Consider the following 22,021-nt stretch of genomic DNA (forward strand, 5'->3'; position numbering starts at 1 on the left):
GGCTTCCCTATCTTACTAGAAACTAGTCAGTGATCTATTAGCTCAGGGACTGGAGCTCCTGCTGGCTGTAAGGCTTTCTGGACTGTTCTGCTGAGGACATTGAGGTGTTTGGATGGGAAGTGAGAGGCTGCCATTCTCCCCAAGCTCTGGAGAATCCAGATGTCTGTCTGTCTGTTGGTCCATAGATCAGAGGGAACTGTGTTTGTATGTACTGAAGTATAAAAGTGTACATGTTCTACTGAAAGCTTGCACTGAAATGTATGTAAGAGAAGCAAAGTGGGAAAGTCTGTTGAAGGAACACCAATAATTTCACTGCTTAATAGTTTTGTTTAAGAAGTTATTCAAAAGTATTCCAAATACACAAATGGTTTCAAATGGTATGTATTAAGGATTTGTTCACTAAGAAATAGTATTGTACTCACTCAGCAAAGCTGGCATTAATTACTAACACCTACAGTCAGGGTTTGGCATATTATAGTTCCAAGGTTTAACTCTGTGTAAAACTTATTTTTCCGAAAAGACAGGACTCTGGCTTGTATTTCAGCTGAAAGGTAAGATGAGGTTTGGGGGAAAGGGGTGTGTAATAGAAATAGACATACTATTACCACAACATCCCTCTAGCTCATTTAAAAAACAAACAAACAAAATCCATGCCTTCTGAAGAAGGAGTGATGGAGGAAACCACCCCTTTAACTGTGCCAGCCCAGCACCTAATTTGAATATGGCTTTGTCCTTTTGTGCAGAATAAAAATCCACTCTTTTTTCCCTTTTGAATTCTCTTTATGAATTGGCACATTTCTCAAGCACAAAATCAGACTTGACAGCTTTGGAGACTGAAATTCTCAAACCAGATTTGCCACCCCCAAATCTTTAAATAGCCTGTGTCAGGCCCCCAGAATTTCAAAGTTAAAAATTTTGTTGTATGTTTTTATTTATTCTTCATTCTTTCCAGCTGGTTAGCAGGTAGGATTCACATATTCAAGCTTTTCTATTCAATCACAATTCTAGAGAATTTTACTGTTGATTTTAAAAATGTTCATGTAATCACCTGACTAATAAGAGTTGGAGTGTTAAGAAAAACAAATACTTCAAGAGGTGACATTACTGTCTATATATGCACAAGAAACGTTATTGTAGCAATCAGTTTCCATACAATCTCATCAATGTCTCAGTCGTCACCAACCGGCACACCATTCATGGCTGAGACTACATGAACGTCTGTCCCCACTCATTCCCTGGCCTCTGGTGTGGAAGTCTCCCAGAAAGGTATCAATTTAGACCGGGTTCATCACTGGGAACTATATTGACGAGACTAGCTCAGTTCATATACAATTGCCACTACACAGCCATTCTATTGCAATGACCTTCAGCCACTCACTAAATTGCCTGGGTCTGAATCAGTAACATATAACTGAGAGTCTCTATATCTCATTAGTAAACCCACCCATCTTCATTAGGTGAGATTTTCCAAAGATTAAGGAGTCATGAAAATGAGCAGAGATGAACACTGGGTTAAATGTGGCTCTGTCTCTAAGACATACTATAATTTCATATTTATGTGCCATGGGACTCTCTTTTACATTAAAACGAAACGATAGTATGCTTTTAATTTTAGTGATATAGGAAAAGAAATCTCAACAGATGTTGAGTTGAGATTGCCAAACTCATTTTACTTTAGATGCGAGCTCTGCTCAAAGTGAGCTTTTCAGAAATGTTAAAACACATTCACTGACTATACTCCTCCTAATTTATATTTAGTATCAAGAGCTTTGCAGCATTGCATAACCCCTGTAAATATTGTTAGCTCTGACTTTGAAAAGACAGGTGTGGGAAAAATAATCTGGAACACTGTCTGTATAGATAGCACACTTAAGAATAAAAGGGAGGATGTGAATATTCAAAGCTGCTGAGTACTCGGAACATTCAAAAGAAAAATATTCAGAATAATGAAGTCTGATTTAAAAAAAAAATCCCCTTCCCCCGCAAAAAACCTCACCCTATCTGGGCACTAGGAGGTAGGACTAGGTGGGAAGAAAAAAATGCTGTTAGTCTCTAAGGTGCCACAAGTACTCCTTTTCTTTTTGCGAATTTAGGCAATAAAATTGTCACTAAAATCAGTGGGCAGCAAATTGTGCATTTTAGGTTCTAACACTGCAGAAATGAAACAACACAAAAAAATGCTTAGCATGCATCTTTGCCAAACTGATGTGGCTATTTCAGTGCATAAGGTGCAGCAAAAGACAAACCAGAGTGATACAGGGCCTGGGAAATTGATGTTTCAGGAATGCCAAACAAATGCAACCTCTCATCTTTGAATGTAAAAGGTGATTAAAAGGGAACCTTCTTGATCTAGGTGCTATGAAAAGAATGGATGCTTTTAGATCATTTTTCTTATTACAAAGACAATAAAGAGGAGGCATAACTTGAAGTAAAAAAAAAGAAAGAGAATTTTGGTAAAATTTCTTCCTGTAGAAAGCAGAAGATACAGGGAAGCAGGGACTTGTTTGAAGAAGAGGAAGCCACATAAAGACCTTGAAGCCACTGATGAAGTAAATAGTGTTACAGGCTGGGTTAAAAACCCCTTCAACTGATTAGTGCAGTCGCTGCCTTTCATTCACATTATGTGTGAGAAACAACTATAATTCCTATCTGGCCTTGGGTGTGACTAAGAACTTGCATGGAAGGTTTTTTGTTGAGTATTGTCTTTGGGTAAGGTAGGTAGGTAGATGATGTGTGTGCGTGTGTATGTCTCTCTCTCTCACACCCCCCCATCCTCTACCCTATCTCCCCCTGAAGAAGCAGTTGGTAGCACAAGTTTGGAAAAAGGCTAGAGAGAGAGCTTGTGGTTGAGTGCTGGCCAAAAGAGTTTTTGGTGCTGTGAGCAAGGACACTATCTCTGCATTTATGGGTTTAATTCCTCTTGTGTGGCCAGGGAAACAGGAATTTATACATTCTTTGTAACTAAACAAAATTACATCAAAGGTACCAGACTCCAACATCATTTTCTCCTCCCAGCTGGAAAATCCTGCAGAGTCCCAAACTTTTAGCTGCTTGAGATAAAAGGGGCAGAAATAGTATAATGCAATAGATTTAATAAATAACAATACAAACCACACTGAAATATGGGGCTTGATTCACCATAGCCTTTTTGCTTCTGTTGTCATTTACATCTGTCCAAAGTGAGTGTAAAATGCTGCTTTTTTGTTCTCGCTGAGTTTTCCACACACATTGTGTCAGCTGTTATGCCCATGCAAAAGAGAAGGCAGTTGGGAATCATGTTGCAAAAGAGGAAATGGAAATACATTATGTGGATGTGAAGTAGTTGACCTTTTAGATACAAGGAAGAGTAGAACTGGTTGGAAATTTATCACTGGAATGATTTTCTTGTGAAAAAGGCATTTTTCACAAAACCAAAATTTTCTGCAGCAAAAAAATGTCTGTTGGGAAAAACAAAATGAAAGCTCTTTGGCTGTTGCTTGGAAGGCTCATGTCAGTTTCACTTTTTGAGAGCTTCTGAGCCTGGGTAGAGAGATTTGTGCTAACAGGGCTCAGGCTAGCATGATAAAAATAGCCTGTGTGGACATTGTGGTCTGTGTGGAGGCTTGGGCTGGCCACCTGAGCTTGGATCCAGGAAACAAGGTGGGGACAAGTCCAGGTGGCTAGCCTGAGCCCTGGTAACACTAGTTTGTCTACTCATGCTCGGAAGCTTGCTCCTGGCTGCAGTGCCTCAGGCATACCCTAAGTAGCCAAGCATTTTGGCATCTAGGCTGAAAATCTCTTGTCACGTTCACTTTCGGAGAAAGTGAACGTGACAAGTGACTTCCAACCAGGCAGTCTGGAAGCTCACAAATTCTGTTTAGGCTCTTCCAAAATAGAATTTTTCATAAAATCCCTTCCACGGAAACATTTTGCAGTTTTCACATTGTATCCCTATGACTGTTGTGCCTGGAGGGGCCAGGCTGAAAATGCTCAGTCAGGGCAAACTGCAAGTAATAATGCAAACAATCCCAAAAACTAGTGGTTTATTTTTTTCCTTAGATTCACTAAGCCAGTAACAAAACAGCTTCTGTAATACCTTACTGGTACCAAGAAGCCAAAATACAGTCTCCTTTAAGCAATCCAGCCTTTGCTCTTACCCAAACAGCCAAGTCTAATATAGTGAGGGTTACTAAAAACCTTATTTACTATATATAAAGTTCTACCTATCCCAAGACATTGGACACGTTGCCCATCAGGTCAATGAATATTTCAGATCTCACCCAAACGCAAGCTTACAGCCAATCCTTATTAACTAAATCTGAGATTTATTAATAAAAAGAGAAAAAAAGAAAGAGAATTGTTGAGGTTAAAAGATCAATTTGCAAACAGATATGAGTAAAGTTCTTTGGTCAGTTTCTTAGCAGAGATGGTGAGGCTGATGATCTGCAAAAGTCCTTCTAGAATCAGTTCAATAGGTTATAGTCCAATAGGCAGTCCATATGCAGAGTTTGTTCAAATTCTTCCATGAGAATTTCAGGGTGGATCTGGAGTATTCTGGAGACCTCAGTCTTGTGGGCTTAGACTTTCACTGTCAAAGTTTGAGCAGATCTGAGATAAAAAAAGGATCAGGCCTGAAGCTTCTTTTATAGTTAAAGGCCACCGGATATGTCTCTTGACAGCAGTGGTCACAGCAGGCCTTCCTTGAATGAAGAATAGGTAATGTGTATTGTTGCTTTGAAGCTAATCTCTGTGTCCTAGGCATACACAGGTAACTAACTGTATTCATTAACATAAAGCAATTAACATTTCAAACTATCACGGCATTTCATTATATCAGATACATAAGCTGAAGACAATGTACATAATATTATTTCCTGCAGTAACTTTACATCTTTGAGTCAATGGAACACAGTAATGAGTCATTAAAGGACAGGAATAGAATTTTAATATCTACTAGCTAATTAGATCACTGTTAAACTTTTAGCAAGGTATAGGTAAACACAGACAAATACAATTAGTATCTACTCTTGATTCGCTAACAATACAGGCCCACATATTAAAGATTCTAGTCTATGTAACATGGCTTTGATAACTATCTACAACGAATGGCCCTGTTAGCATTTCAATGCTCTTCTAATATGTCCTTAAGGGTTGCTACCAGGTCAGCCAGCCTGCTGGTTCCTTAACCCTCACTGGCTCAGTGTCACAGTCCTTGTTCAAAATTAAAATTTGTTTCATGAAGTGTAATTTTCCGCAGGAGGAGATTTCCATTTTCCAATGCTCTCTAAGGAATACCTACGGTGGGAGAATGATGACTTGGGCTTGTTTTTTCTCCCACCCTCCAACACACCCACAAGATAAATCATGGCAATAAACAGTAGGAACAATGTTTTTAAACATTTCCTTAATAAAGTGCTGGTGGACAGAAAACTGCAGCAATGCCTTTTAAAGAAGAGATGGATCGAGTTGCACTTCAGGGGCTCCTTTGTTCCTAATTTACTTCACTGTTTAGCTCTTCAGTATTAAGTCAGCTGTGAGAAATGGATGATCATCCACTCTGCTTCTTTTGAAAGGACATGGGCTGGAGCAACTTAAAGAGTACTAAACCAGGGCTTGACTAAAACAAGTACGGTTTTCTCTTTCTGCTTTCATCACCATCCAACACAATCAATCAGGGTAATAGGAAGAAAAAACATGAAGTAGTCACCTCAGGGGTAACCTTAACAGTGGAACGTTATCATTAATATTAGTTACCAAACACACCTCTAACTTCCTGAAAACTCTTACAAATTTCCACTGAAGCCAGACACCCATCCCGTGCCCTTATTCCATTTTGCTGCTGCTGTTGCTGTTTTTACAACCACACTCCTAGAAAAATTCATGCAGTAGAGTGTTGATGTGCTGCTGAAATAAAATGCAAAATAACCTGAAGAGAGTTTGTAAAATTGCCAGAAAAGGGCAACTTATTTTTGCAACGTATGCTCTGGGAAGTGTTTTAAGAGCTGGGCTCAAAATACACAGAAAATGCAGAATGGAATTTTCAAACCTAGCTGAGTAACTTAGAAACACAAGCCCATTCATTTGCAATAGAACTTGTGCTCCTCTGTCCTTTTATGTGCTTTTGTAAATTCCACTCACATTTACAGTAGCTAACTTAATTTTTGAGAGCTACTGGTCCAGAACAATAGGGGGCAACTGAGAATAATTTCTTTTTTAGAAAATGTAGCAATTTATCACATAATTTACATTTATAAATGCCTATTCTTGTCTGATGGATCAAGTGTGCTGCACCTTCTAAAAGAATGGAATAAAAATGGGTGATTGGGTTAGACTCCTAAGAAACAGGTTCTGTGTTTGGAAATATAGTTTGCAATCTTTAAGGTGCTAACTTGAAGTGAAACTGAGTACATCCTACTTAGACAATATATATATATTGTCCTCTTCTTGTCCACACCACAGAATGTCCAGTAGGTGAACCAAAAATGATAGGAGGTCCATCTGTCACTCACATAAAGTTCTCCTGGCAGAAAATCATCTGAGCTCAATTCTCATGAGATTGAGAATCTTTGCATGCAAATATTGAAAGTGGCATTTTCTGGTCTGCCAGTAATGGGAATGCCACAGCATCCCTTCAGATATTTCATGGTAAAGGTTACCCTTCCCATTTATTCATCCATTCATTTATATGTACTATAGGCATTAATTGTGTTTGAACTACTCTAGAATCATGTGACTAGGGCACAAACATCCCTTGGAATTAGCTTTTCTATCTCTCTTCAGTGGTTGTTGAATAGGGAGTCAGGTGCGGAGAACAAATGGAGAGCTCACTGGCTTCTCAGATGTGCTAATTGAAGTCTGGCTGTTGCAATTTTCCTGAAAATGTCAAGCTGAATGTGATACGCCAGCTGGAGTGGTGACAGTTCTACAACGGAATCTGTGTAACGAAACAGCTGAAACACGAAGGAGGTGCAGTATATTTCCAAATAGGCTGTTGGAAAATAAAAATGCCCTGCCTCTTTAAGGTCCTTTAGTCCAAGCCACCAAATTAAAAATGACTTTAAAGGTGCAGAGACTGACCTTAAATTACACAGGGAAATAGTTTTCTGCTTCGTAGTTCCTGGAGCTAGCAAGCAGAAGCACTTGCTTGTTCCAGGCATCATCTCAGCAGTACAGTTCTCTCCTTCCTCTGGTTTATGCTGTGTCCTAGAGGGAATTTTTTTTTCATATTTTCCCTTACAGATACTAAGCTTCACTAATAGATACTAGGCAGCCATATTCTTTGGTGGCCCCATGGCCTCCGACTCTTGGCAAGACTGATAGGAGACCCTTGATGTTTGGGTTAGGGTTTTAATCCTATTCATATCATATTCTCTGTGTGGTTCATCACAGTGAACATCAGAGGGCTCATTGCATCACAGCACACAGAAAATTAGCTGCATAATGTTCGCTGTTTTCTAATTTCTCGCTCTTGGCTCTAGAAACATATTCCCAGGTGTCTCATTCTCCATGCAAGCAGATGTGGAGGTTCGTAAACTGAATTGCAACCTGAAGGAATGAGTTGTTCCCAGAGCTTTCTGTTGCTAAGGAAACCACATCCTCTGTCTGTGTTTGCAATGGCTTTTTCTGTGGATGTCTGAGTCTCATGCTGTGTCATTTGGGACAAGAATTCAACAATAGAAAAATAATAAAATGTATCTACTTAATGCAATCATTGCTTCCTTGAACAATGTTAATGCAAAAAATAAAATAGCTATTCATTCTCTCATAATATATGCTTATAAATTATGGTTATAGCCATGTGATAAACTGCAGAACTATACGATAAAAAGCATATATATTGCACTTTACCTGTACTCTGCCCACCTTTCCATATCTGGTGGAGGACTGTGGCTAACATCTTGAAGGTCTGAAGAGCTGTCTGTCAAACAAAAATAAACTACAACAAATGTGGGATTTTCTCTCAAGTTACACTGGTCTGTGAAACAGAGTGGGGAATAGTCCATGCTGGACCACTGATAGGTTTACTGCCAAATATCTTGTGAAACAACCAGGCTACAAATGAGAACTGTGACAAGACCTGGGATTTTCCTCTTTTTAGTGGAATAGAATGCTTATTTCTAGCTTTGAACACAAGATGCTAGACCTTAAAATTGTGACATTATGTATGGAAAAACTACTTAAATGAATTTGTAAAGCTTTCCAAAATGTGTTAATTATCTTTTTTTCCTCTTTCTGAAGTATGTAAAATTAGACTCCAGATAGTGTATTAAGGAAACCTGGTTTTACAGGCATGCTTTTTTAAAAAAGAAAAAGAAAAAAAAAAGATACAAAACCACTTACTTTACAACTATCTAAAACATCTCTAAAAATAGTTTCTCTGAACTATGTGTCATTAAAGTACATGGTGGCGTGGTGTAAAATTTTTATTGGCGCTCATTTAAGATGACTTGCATAATTCACTAACTGCTTTGCCATTTGTGAGTAATGCAGTCATCCAAATTCACACCAGTAAAATCTTTATAACCTCTGTACACCATCTGCGTTGTATATAATATACACACATGCTTCTTTTTTTGCCTCCCCTCTCAGACAGCAATGGCGGAGCTATTAATACAACCTCAGCCTAACTATAATAGTGTGACAAGGTGCCTGCCTCTTTTATTCTTCTGTGGTTTAAAAAAAATCCTCTGTATTCCGATGCACAAAGGATATGAAACTTTTACAGCTCTTACCTACTCGGGACTGAACTGGGACCATCTACCACAAAAAGCATGAGTCACTACAGCTTGAGCAAAGGAGTCAAGCGCTCTAGATATTAGCTTTAATAAACTAACAAACCCTGTGGATCGGCATAGAGGGGCAAGTAACATGCACTAACACTAGCATATCCTGGCTCCATGTTCTGGCCGTTTAAGGATGGACAATGGCAGTTTTAGGCCCTAGATTTGTCAGGTGATTGAAAGGGTCCGGTAACAGCAGGATTATGAATGTGTTGCATGGAGGTCATATTAGTGGTGAGGTTCCCCCCTCCCCAGCATTGCCAACCTCAAAGATTCAACAATCGTGAAATTGCTCCCACAATCATGATCTTCTTTATTCTTTTTTTTTTTTTTGAAGACTCAATTGTGCTTTTGGTATGTCTTCTGGTTTTTGAATCCCTCACTTCCAAATGTGCCCTGCCTTGGAAATTAATTTTTCTCCCCAACCATCAAATCAATTCTGTCTCCCTAGCCCACCCATTAGTTCTGTGCTCCCTCATCTCTGTTTCTCCTGCAGTAATTCACTCTGTTCTTCCAAGCCAGGTAGAGGGTGCAATGGGGTCCCCTCCTGTTCCTAGCAGGGGGATGTGGGGCATGGCTCCAGAGCTCTTCATACATACTCCACTGCCCCTTCCTAGACCTGGCATCGCAGAGGGGAGGAACAGAGGAACCCTCCGGGGAAGAGCGGAGGAAGAAGTGAAGCCATCCTGAGCTGCTCGGCACTTTCTTCTCCCTTCCCTCAGCTGAGAATGGTATTAGCTTCTGAGAGGGGAAAAGCTCTGGTTGCTTCTTGCAATGGCTCTGATGCATAAGTGGGGAAGGCAGCCAGTTAGAGGGTTTTTTTTCTCCCAGGCTGGGTTGAAATTCATCAGAGGGGAGGTCTTGTGATCAGCTAAAACCTGATCACAGAGTACTTAACAGGAGCTATCAGTGCTGTTCTCTTGTTGGTGAGTAAGTAGTCTAAGAGGGGTCCTGCACTTGGGAGGGTGAAGTGAAAGGCTGGGGAAAGGAGTGGATTGCATTTGGGATACAGAAGCTGAGATTAGAAGGGGGACAAAGAGCTGTTTGTGCGTCTTCCTTAGCAAACTGTGAGAGAAATCCAGAGGAACAAGATAATTTCTGAGCCCTTGGACTGAGGATTCAGTCTCTGGATTGAGGTGTGTAAAAAGCTGTTAATTTGTTAAAGGTTTGAAACTGTGTAGGAGAAGGGCTGTGTGACCTCAGACAGGGGGAGTGATGTGACCTTGTCTGTACAAATACTTTTCTTTCAGAGTTCCCAGGTCTGTTTCCAGAGACAGTGAGCGGAGTCCTTTCCCCCCAGGAATTAAGCATCATTATCCAGAAAGGGGTTAAAATGGGTGTTGGCTTGATAATTAAAAAAGGGGACTTCCTCTGGAGAGGGCTGAAGGACTGGGTGTTCCATTTGGACTCATATGATTGCTTTGGAAAAGGGAAATCTCTGATTTCTGGCCAGAGGAACAAATCACCCTACTAGATTGAGGGGGACTCATCTGAGGGAAAGCTGAAGCATCAGATGGGGCTCTATGCTCTAGAGGTAAGTTGCCATTATGATCAGACAATTACAAACCACAAAGTTATTTTTTTCCAAACTTCATTTGCCCCAAAACATGGAGAGCAGTTAAAATATTTAAATCTTATAAGTTTTTGTCTAGATGAGAATTACGTTTCCAATAGAAATGCTAAATGAGGAGCTGGTATGGGGTGATATTCTATATTTGCTGAGCCATAGTAGAGAGAGACTTTTTCTTTGATTTGTTTTGTAGGAACAGGGTAGGGTTTTTCTCTACAGTGGTTTCAAATGAAGCTAGTACTACTTAACAATTTACACACAAACTGGATACAAGTGAAGCAACTAAGAATCCCCAGCTTTTATCCCAGGGGCTGAAGCTCTCACTTCTAGCTCTGATGTTTCATGGGATATGGAAGTGAATCTCTCAAGGGAGAACTATAGCATGTCAACTCTCTAATGAGGACTACTGTAGGAAGAATTACAGCCTTCAATTGTGTTTGAGTGAGGCAGGATTTTCATTGCATGTCCTCAAGCTTGTCTGGCATGATAATGGGATGATATTTCATTGTAATCTCTTCACAATGGTCTCCAATATTTTCCTGATTTCTGGGTAGGGAAGAGAGGTTTATATACCCTTACAGAGGGATGGGGGGAGAACGGGGTTGTCTCTTTGGGTGTGGAGAATTGGGGAGGGAATTTCCAGACATGCCCTGTTCTTCTCTGGTTCTGAAGTCCTTATTGGATCCTATGTAATATTATCAGATGACAACATTGTATGGCAGCATGATGATCTCTCTATATAATGTCCATGATGTTGTCATGTTGTTATGTAATAATATATTGATTCAATACTACATCAGGATGCAGGAATATGTTCCAGCCCATAATTATGGCAGTCCTGTTGCACAGTCTCTACTTATCCTCCACTGGTGTCCGATTATTGTGGGAAGGCGCTTGTGTCCGATAGATTATGCTTTTGACCTAGTCTCCTCATAGGGAGGAAAGATAGGCATTTCATCATGCAGTTTTCATTCAGATTCAGTGATGTAGTGAGGTTGATCACTTCCATTAATCATAATAGAGTCCATTGTTACATGCTAGTTTTTTAATACAATTTCCACAATACTTGTCCTTGGACTCTGGAATAGTACGTGTTTCTTGAATGACTAATTCTCAAGTCTAATAATTCTGCATTAAATTGAGGATTGCACCTCTGTTGATGTCATTGGGTTAACTTTGTTCACTTAAACTGATAATTTAAGAGAAGGAAATCACACTTACAGGCAATCCCTAAACATTTCAAAGAAAATACAAGAGGAATACTTCTTTTGGAGGAAATTCTATGGCTTTTACACAGTGTAACTACAAATCAACTGCATGTGGCTATCTTGCTTTTCACAAACTTGTATTTAACGTGCATGTGGTTTAGTGCCACAACTGTGTTAGCTAACAGAGTATACAACTCTTATAACCTTTCCCCCTTTTTACTCTGTTGGTTTTAAAGAAAAATGATATGCACTGATAACTTTGCTTTTTGTCTTGGTAATATATAAAATATTTATTTAATCATAGGATCTAATGTTTGTAAAACATTTGTTTTATATTCACAGCATGTGCGCGCACACACTGAAGTTAGATAAAAACATAAATACTCTTGCTGGAAGGTTACATGATAACAATACTTTATTTCTAGGAATTCAGAACAGTTATATACAAGACTGCCCCGAAAACACACATGCAGAGAGAGAACAGGTTACTCCCTAAGGCAGAGGCACAATTTATCCCATCTAGCTTTAAATGATCTCTTTCCATGCGGACTGCTACTGCCACATTTGGCTGCAGGACCAGGAAGCCCTCCCTTCCTGCACTCTTAGAAGGATAGCTTGCAATTCCAACACAGTCCTCAGTACATCAGTTTTCAATGATAGCAGCCAGCATGTTTAATAAAGAAATGGAATAGATGAAGTTACCAGCTAAAATAACTACTGTTCCCTTGAATTGGATTTCACTCTGTGTTCCTCCATTGTAGTCTGCATTACTGGTTCCTTGGATAGTGATTCAGTACAGACTTCACAGTAGGTGTGTAATGGGACTGAGTTCCAGTTGCTGCGGAAATAAATAGCTTTTAATTTGATGACTCTTGTTCTTTCAAAACAACAAGTTTACTCTGCACTGATGTTCAGAGCGTTTTAATCTCAGTTCTGCAAGGTGCTGAGCAATCTTTTGTGAGTCAATTTATTCAGTAGGCATTGATAAGACTTTGCAGGAGACACTTGGCACATTAGAGGCTCAGGCCCTAAATCTCCTTTTCTGTGTGTAAACATTTTTTAAAGAGGAAAGCAGGGTGCTGGAATGCTATGTGCAGTCTGACAAGCACCTTCAATTCTGGGATTGTACAGCTGAGGCTCCATTGAGCTCTGGACAGAACTTGGAGCTGCTGGCAGAGAGGCTCAACAACTGGACTTGTTAATCATCTTAAGAATGGCCAGGCTGTGGAGAGAGTCTCACATAATTAGAGTTATGTGCAGATATATGCAATTGAATTCTGTCTGGGCTTCCTGCATCCTTGTGTGGTCTGAAGATAAAAAACCAGCCTGGAGGAGATGCACAGGTGCATAAAGATTTAGAATCCTAATTTTAGGTATTTAGAGTTGGCATCCATTTCTAGCCATTACAGTTGGGAGGGTAACATTTCAAATATGGAACGAGTGCAATTGATGTACTGTTGTCTGAGCTGTTTCAGTGTTTTTGGAGACTCACGAAGACATGTGAACTGGTTCTATTCAATCCACGGCTGATGATGATGGAGGGCTGGTGGGGTGGCTGCCCAACACAGGCAGAAGAAGGGTTAAAGCAGTCTTTGGGAGGCTGCACAGAGCCCAACCAATTAGAAGAGGGATTATTGAGCCAGCCAGTAGGGAGAAGGCTTAGTGGAGCAGCCAGTCAGGGCCAGGCTGGCCCATTTAAGAAGGGCTGCTGAGAAGAACAGAGGCAGTATCTCCCTGGAGTTTGCGGAGGAAGAACTGCCTGACCTGAAGGAGGGAGAAGAGAGAGCACCATGGTCCGAGTAGTGCTGGGTGGGGTCAGAGGAGAATGAGAAAGTTCCAGGCCAATGGCCACCAAAATGAGGCCCTGATACAAGGGCAAAGGAGGTGCTGGAGGAGCTGCCCAGGGAAGGAGATAGCTGAGTTGGAGGAGGGGCAGTACATGGCTGCTGCTATAGGTCCCTGGGTTGGGGCCCAGAGTAGCGGAAGGGCCTGGGGTCCCCGCACCTTGGCCCCACTGGCTGCTGAGGGATGTGGCCAGTGCATGGACTGCAGTCTGCCACTGAGGCAAGTGGCTAGAACTGGGACTGCAGATTGCCTCTGAGGCAAGTCGTTGGACTGAGGACTGTTGGTCTCCCAGAAGTGGGGAAAGAACCAAGTGGGGCACAGCCAGAGGGCTGTGTCCAGAAGAGGATGAAGTCCGGGGAGTGATGTGGGTCCTGGATATGGAGACAGGAGTGACAACGGTCGAGAAACCACCTGAGGAGGGTGCACTGGCAACCCCGAGGTAATTCTCAGGATGGACAGCAGGAGGTGCCGTGGTGGTGAGTCCTGCCCAGTTACACATGGTGGAGAAAACGGGCATGTGGTCAGCCCTGCTACAAGGGGAAGCTAGAAGACCGTGGGAACTATTGCCTGCTTGAGAGATTGAGAGACAGTGGCAGTGGAGAAATGGAGTTGAACCACTTGAGAGTGTGTGTGGCCTGGCTAGCTGAGCAGCAGATGTATATGCTTAAGCTGCTGAGAGAGAGGGTCCATAGATGCTACAGAGAGTGAGTAGAGAAGCAGGGGCCCAGGTGAGGGAGTCCAGAAGCCTGAGTAGGGCAATGTTACACCTGTGGGTGGAAGTGCCACTTTAATAGGGAGTGTGCTTACTGGAAATAGGGACAGTGGAGGGGAGAATACCCCTACTGGGATGGGGAACAGAGACCCCATCCAGAAAATGGGAACAAGATAGAGCCCACAAGAGTCCCCCCTGTGAAGTGAACAGGGAGGCAACATGCATGTTGGGCCTGTGGGCAAATGGGACACCTGAAGAGAGAGTGCCTGAACAGGACTTGCAGGGCCCAGATTAGCCCAAAGAGCGGGACTGAGCCAGAAAAATACCAGGGGAGGACCGTGGCTAAGGGAGGATAGAAAAAGTGCTTCCAGTGCCATAAAGAAGGGCATATAAAGAGGCATGGCTCACAGAAAAGAAAGGGGGGATGTCTGATAACTGGGCTCAGTAGGAGACTAACCAGAGCAAAGGGGCAGTGACGACCGAGGTCCGGGAGGAAAGCCATATCCCACAGCCAGTAGGGGGAGGTAGGGAGGTGGTAGAGCAATTGAGTGGGGCAGAGAGGATCCAGAGAGACGGGGAACCCACTCCGGAGCAGGTCAGGCTACGGTGGAAACCCAGAACTTAGAGGAGGGAAGTAGGTCGCTCCTCTTAGTGGAGAGCCTGCAGCAGGAGAGAGACACCCTGTGGCTGAGCTGTGAGGGAAGCTGGGAAATTAACCATTACCCTCTGATCCCACTGAGGGTTACCAAAAGAAACTACACCATTTGCTCAAGAAAATCCCTGTAAAAGCACAAGAACAAATCCACACAGACACACCCCTGGAACCCCACCCTGGGGTATTCTATCTGCTACCCATGATCCATAAATCTCAAAATCCTGGACGCCCCATCGTCTCAGGCATCGGCACCCTGACAGCAGGATTGTCTGGCTATGTAGATTCCCTCCTCAGGCCCTACGCTACCAGCACTCCCAGCTATCTTCGAGACACCACTGACTTCCTGAGGAAACTTCAATCCATCGGTGATCTTCCTGAAAACACCATCCTAGCCACTATGGATGTAGAAGCACTCTACACCAACATTCCACACAAAGATGGGCTACAAGCTGTCAGGAACAGTATCCCCGATAATATCACGGAAAACCTGGTGGCTGAACTTTGTCCTCACCCGTAACTGTTTCACATTTGGGGACAATGTATACCTTCAAATCAGCGGCACTGCTATGGGTACCTGCATGGCCCTACAGTATGCCAACATTTTATGGCTGACTTAGAACAACGCTTCCTCAGCTCTCTTCCCCTAATGCCCATACTCTACTGCGCTACATTGATGACATCTTCATTATCTGGACCCATGGAAGAGAAGCCCTTGAGGAATTCCACCATGATTTCAACAATTTCCATCCCACTATCAACCTCAGCCTAGACCAGTCCACAAAAGAGATCCACTTCCTGGACACCTGGGTGCTAATAAGCGATGGTCACATAAACACCACCCTATACCGGAAACCAACTGACCGCTATGCCTACCTACATGCCTCCAGCTTTCATCCAGACCACACCGCACGATCCATTGTCTACATCCAAGCTCTACGATACAACCGCATCTGCTCCAACCCCTCAGACAGAGACAAACACCTACAAGATCCCTATCAAGCGTTCTTACAACTACAATACCCACCTGCTGAAGTGAAGAAACAGATTTGACAGAACCAGAAGAGTACCCAGAAATTACCTACTACAGGACAGGCCCAACAAAGAAAATAACAGAACGCCACTAGCCATCACCTTCAGTCCCCAACTAAAACCTCTCCAACGCATCATCAAAGATCTACAACCTATCCTGAAGGACGACCCATCACTCTCACATATCTTGGGAGACAGGCCAGTCCTTGCTTACAGACAGCCCCCCAGTACTCACCAGGAACCACACACCACACAACAGAACCACTAACCCAGGAACCTATCCTTGCAACAAAGCCCGTTGCCAACTGTGCCCACATATCTATTCAGGGGACACCATCATAGGGCCTAATCACATCAGCCACGCTATCAGAGGCTCGTTCACCTGCACATCTACCAATGTGATATATGCCATCACGTGCCAGCAATGCCCCTCTGCCATGTACATTGGCCAAACTGGACAGTCTCTACATAAAAGAATAAATGGACACAAATCAGACATCAAGAATTATAACATTCAAAAACAGTCGGAGAACACTTCAATCTCTTTGGTCACTCAATTACAGACCTAAAAGTGGCAATTCTTCAACAAAAAAACTTCAAAAACAGACTCCAACGAGAGTCTGCTGAATTGGAATTAATTTGCAAACTGGATACAATTAACTTAGGCTTGAATAAAGACTGGGAGTGGATGTGTCATTACACAAAGTAAAACTATTTCCCCATGTTTATTCCCCCTCCCCACTGTTCTCGTTCTTGTCACTGCTGGAAATGGCCCACCTTGATTATCACTACAAAAGGCTTCCCCTCCTCCCCCTGCTCTCCTGCTGGTAATAGCTCACCTTACCTGATCACTCTCGTTACAGTGTGTATGGTAACACCCATTGTTTCATGTTCTCTGTGTATATAGATCCCCCAACTGTATTTTCCACTGAATGCATCCGATGAAGTGAGCTGTAGCTCACGAAAGCTTATGCTCAAATAAATTTGTTAGTCTCTAAGGTGCCACAAATACTCCTTTTCTTTTTGCGGATACAGACTAACACGGCTGCTACTCTGAAACCTGGGAAATTAGAGACTCCTCCGGTGTGTAGTCTTAAGGGGGAGGGTTTGTGGTGGGCAGCTGCCCCACACAGGCATAAGAAGGGTTTAAGCAGCTTTGGGGAAGCTGCGCAGAACCCAGCCAATTCAAAGAGGGCTTATTGAACCTGCCATTAGGAAGAAGCTTTAGTGGAACAGCCAATCAGGGCCAGGCTTGCCCATATAAGAAGGGCTGCTGAGTAGAACAGAGGCAGTCACTCCCTGGAGTTTGAGGAGGGAGAATGGGCTACCCTGAAGAAGGGAGAAGAGAGAGCACCATGGTCTGAGCAGTGCTGGGCAGGGTCACGGGAGCATGCGAAAGCTCCAGGTTGATGGTTGCCAAACTCAGGCCCTGATACAAGGGCAGAGGAGGTGCTGGGACTGCAGGGAAGTGGCCCAGGGAAGGAGAGAGCTGAGTTGGAGAAGGGGCAGTTTGTAGCATTTCCTGACTTTTGAGTGCTTGATTTTGCAACCTTAGTGTTTTTTGTGTGTAAACTGAAGTAAAGTTGCAGAAAAGCAACATTCTCCTGCAGCTAGCCTGAACAGACAATCATATGAAGGCTTGCTTGTACCCATTCAAGCAATATTGAAACTTAGAGATGATCTCTTGGTTAACATGGGTTCTTCCTACTATGCATCCATCAACATACAATCCCAGCCAGGGTTTCTGCTATGCTGGGGCTCAGAATGGTGGGCATTCAGCAACCAATGGACACAACAGTAGCAGCGTGACATTAACAAGAAAACATGCTACAAATACATTTGAAGCAAGAGGAAGACCAAAGACAGGGAAGACCTGTTACTCAATGAAGTGGGGAAGGGGAGACAATAACAGAAAATGTGGAAATGGCAAAAGTGCAAAATGACTTTTTGTTTCATTTTTCACCAAAATGTTTAGTAGGGACTGGACATCTAATATAATGAACACCAATGAAAATGAGATAGCATCTGACACTAAAATAGGGAACGAACAAATTAAAAATTACTTAGACAAGTTAGATGTCTTCAAGTCACCTGGGCCTGATGAAGTATCTCCTAGAATACTCAAGGAGCTGACTGAAGAGATATATGAGTCATTAGCAATGATCTTTAAAGCTCATGGAAGACAGGAGAGATTCCAAAGGCCGGGAAGAGGGTAAATATGGTGGCAATGTATGAAAATGGGAATAAGGACAATCAAAGGAATTATAGACCAGTCAGTTTAACTTCAGTACCCAGAAAGATAATGGAGAAAATTATCAAGCAATCAATTTGCAAACATCTAATAGATAATAAGATAAGTAACAGTCAGCATGGATTTGTCAAGAACAAATCGTGTCAAACCAACCTAATAGCTTTCTTGTGGATGGGGGGAAGGGGTAGATGTGGTATATCGTGACTTTAGTGAGATTTTTTGATACTGTCTCACATTACATTCTGCATGCGCAAAATTCATCTGCCCTAGAAATTTTTTTTTTCTCCACAGAATAATACATTCTGCTGGAGAGGCACTGCAATTACAGGTTTCATCCACCAGGGGCTGCTATTGTACCAAAAGAGAGTGCTCTGGCTTATGAGCCAGCTGACATCAGCCACTAAAGAGGGAGAGAGCTGAGGGTGCTTTTCTCACAGTGACATGCCTGCAGGACCAGGTGAGGGGGGATGGTATACAGGGGGAATGGACAGAGCAGGGCACACAGGGCTTCTGGGGGGTCACATAGAACTGGGGTTCAGAAGGGCTAGTGGGGGACATACTTGGGCAATGGCAGATGAGCTAGTGGGTGACAGCATTGAGCCAGAGGCTGAGTGGGAGTGGGGTGCAGGGACACATGGCGATGGGTGGAGGGGTGTACAGGGAAAGATGGGAATGGGGCAGATGTGCCTGAATGAATGGGAGAGGCTAGGGGTCAGCCACAGTCTGCATGGGGGAGGCTCCCCAGCTAGGGTTGCCAACTTTCAACTTGCACAAAACTCTTGGCCCGCCCCATGCCCTGCCTCTCCTCTGAGGCCCCGCCTCACCCCACCTCTGCGGCCATGCCCCCACTCAATCCATCCCTCTGTGGCTCACTCTCCGTACCCTCACTCACTTGTTCATTTTCATTGGGCTGGGGCTGGGGTGTGGGAGGGGGGTCCAGGCTGCGGCAGGAGGTTGGGGTGCGGGAGTGTGTGAGGGCTCTGGCTGGGGGTGCAGACACTGGGGTGGGGCTGGGGGTGAGGAGTTTGGGGTGAAGGAGGGTGTTCCAGGCTGGGACCAAGGGGTTTGGAAGGAGGGAGGGGAATCAGGGCTGTGGCAGGGGGTTGGAGTGAGTGGGGGGGGCTCTGTGCTGGGGCAGCGGCAGGTGGTTGGGGCACGGGGAGTGTGAGGGCTATAGCTGGGGGTGTGCACTCTTGGGTGGGGCAGGGGATGAGGCGTTCGGAGTGCAGGAAGGTGCTCCAGGCTGGGATCAAGAGGTTTGGAGGGCAGGATGGCGATCAGGGCTGGGGTGGGGGTCAGGGTTGCAAGCTCCAGGCAGTGCTTACCTCAAGCAGCTTCCAGAAGCAGTGGCATGTCCCCTCTCTGGCTCCTAGGCAGAGGAGTGGCAGGCGGTTCTGTGCACTGTCCCATCCACAGGTGCCATCCCCGCAGCTCCCATTGGCCAGGAACCGTGGCCAATGGGAGCTGCGGACCTGGCACTTGGGGCTGGGGCAGCATGCGGAGCCCCCTGGCTGCCCCTATGCATAGGAGCTGGAGAGGGGACATGCCACTGCTTCTGGGAACTGCCTGGCACCATGGCAGGCAGGGAGTCTGCCTTACCCTCGCTGCACTGCCGACTGGACTTTTAACAGCCCAGTCAGTGGTCCCGACCAGAGCGCCAGGGTCCCTTTTCAACCGGGCGTTCCAGTTAAAAACCTGGCAATCCTATCCCCAACTCCCTAAAATTCCCCTCCTGCCCCCCCCAAAATACCTGTTCCATACTCCTCCCCCCCACACACCCCAAAACCCTCCAGGTTCACTTCCATGCTCCCAGCAATTACTTCTCTCTCCCTCAGCTCCTCCTATACCCCTGACTCCCCTAAGCCTTTGCACTGCTTCTGAGGGGGGTGGGAAATGCGGTTCTGTATTATAGTTTAAATGAATTATTACTACAAGTTCTGTATTAATATGTCTAGTAAGGAATCTATTTGTCAAAAAACATTTCCTGAATCTTTTTTGTTGTCTCTATTGTTGTAGACATACTTGCTGACAGGTATTTTGAAATAGATTATATTGACAACATTTTAAAATATTGTGCACAGAATTCCCCCACCAGTAAGTCATGGTCTAATTCATGGGTAGCCAAACATATTGACCCTCCGAGCCACATACGACAATCTTCAGAAGTTCAAGAGCTGGGATGCATCTGCCAGGGCTCAGGGCTTCAGCCCCATGGCAGGTGCCTCATGGGGCTCAGGCTTCAGCCTTGCTCCTGCTGAAGCCCGGAGCCCTGACAGTTGTGCCCTGCAGGGCTGAAGCCCTGAGACTTCCCCTCCCTGCTGGGCTGAAATCCCTGCCCCATCACCCCACTGCAAGGCAGAGGTCCCAAGCTCCCCGCCTCCTAGTCTGGTAAGTGCATAATGGAGGGAGGCGTGGGAGGCTCCATGAGCTGCACTTTAATAGTAAAAGAGCCACATGTGGGTCATGAGCTGCCGTTTGGCCACCCCATGTCTAGTTATTTCATAGTCCTGCCCTGAGGGCAAGGTACTGGACTAGACTTGCATGTCTATGATTCTATGATTAGCTATTGTGATAGGTGCTTTATGTGAATTAACATGGGTGTGCGCACTGGATGCCCAGATCTGGAACTCCTACACAATCCTGCACAGTCTAAGCTCAACTTGGAAAATTCCCTCAATATCCAGAGTATTCAGAATTGAGTGCTTTAAATCCCTGTTCTGTATTATGATTTCCACATCTGAAAAATCCTCTACAAAGCTCCTCAAAGGCAGTGCAACTCCTAGTGAATGCAACAGGGATCACATGTGAGTAACTGAGCAGAATTTGGTCCTTTTTTTAACCTTGCTAAAGGCTAACAATTTTTTTAAAAGTTGTATTACTGGGTTTTCTTATTTCTATAGAGATCGAGATACATTTATTTTCTGTAACTGAAGCAAACTCACTAAAATTCAGACTCTTAAAGTTTTGTTTCAGTAATGGCCAATGTTACTAACGCCTCAGTATTTGGCAAAGCTTCCTGAAATCTGTAGGTTTAAATCCTGCCATGCTGTTTGCAATCACTATTTAACTTCTGCTTTGGCTGTCTCATTTATCCTGCATAACAGAGTGGAGCACTCAGAGCTTGCCTCTCCCCTCCCCGCCCCACAAAGTGCCTTGTGGGAGTACTTGCTTTTGAAACACAATTTGCTTTCTAAGCTATTCAGACTTGCATGTTGCTTCAGTGCACCCATTAACTTTCCTGCCAGCAAGCACCCCATTCTGCCTACTGTTGAGCACTGGTCCATAGCCATTGTCTCTCAGCACCCCCTTCTCTGATGCACGGCAACAAATCTTTGGGGGGAATGGGAGTTTCTGCTTTGCCACCTTCAGTGCTGCTCCCCTGATTCATTAATGCTCTCCTGCAACTCCCTGTACCCATCCATCTAATGTCTTACCCCTCACAGTTCTGACTGCCTTCTAGGTGACTAGAGACTTTTAAGCGGATCAATCCCAGAAGGCTGTAATTCCAGAGGGACTTATTATTATTCCTTGGGCTCAGATGATGCCCTCTGTGGCTCCAGATTTTTCAAGTACACTTAGGACATGGCTACACTGGAGAGCCTACAGCAGCGCAGCTGCATCGATGCAGCTGTGCCACTGTAAGTTGTCTAAGGTAACCACTCTATGCCAATGGGGGAGAGCTCCCTAGTGAGCTAAACCACTCCAGTCTGCATAAGTGGCAGAAGCTATGTTGGGAGGAGAAGCTCTCCCGCCAGCATAGTGCTGTCCACATGGGCACATGTCGGTGTAATTCATGTTACTGGAGTGTATGTGATTTTATTCATGGCGCCCCCCCCCCCACCCCACCCTCTGGAGGACCTAAGTTATTCCAACATAAGCTGTAGTGTAGATCAGAGGTTCTCAAAGCCGGTCTGCTGCTTGTTCAGGGAAAGCCCCGGGCAGGCTGGGCCGGTTTGTTTACCTGCTGCATCCGCAGGTTCGGCCAATCGCGG

This window comes from Lepidochelys olivacea (assembly GCF_965140295.1).
Source record: "Lepidochelys olivacea isolate rLepOli2 genome assembly, chromosome: 2".
NCBI lineage: Eukaryota > Metazoa > Chordata > Testudines > Cheloniidae > Lepidochelys > Lepidochelys olivacea.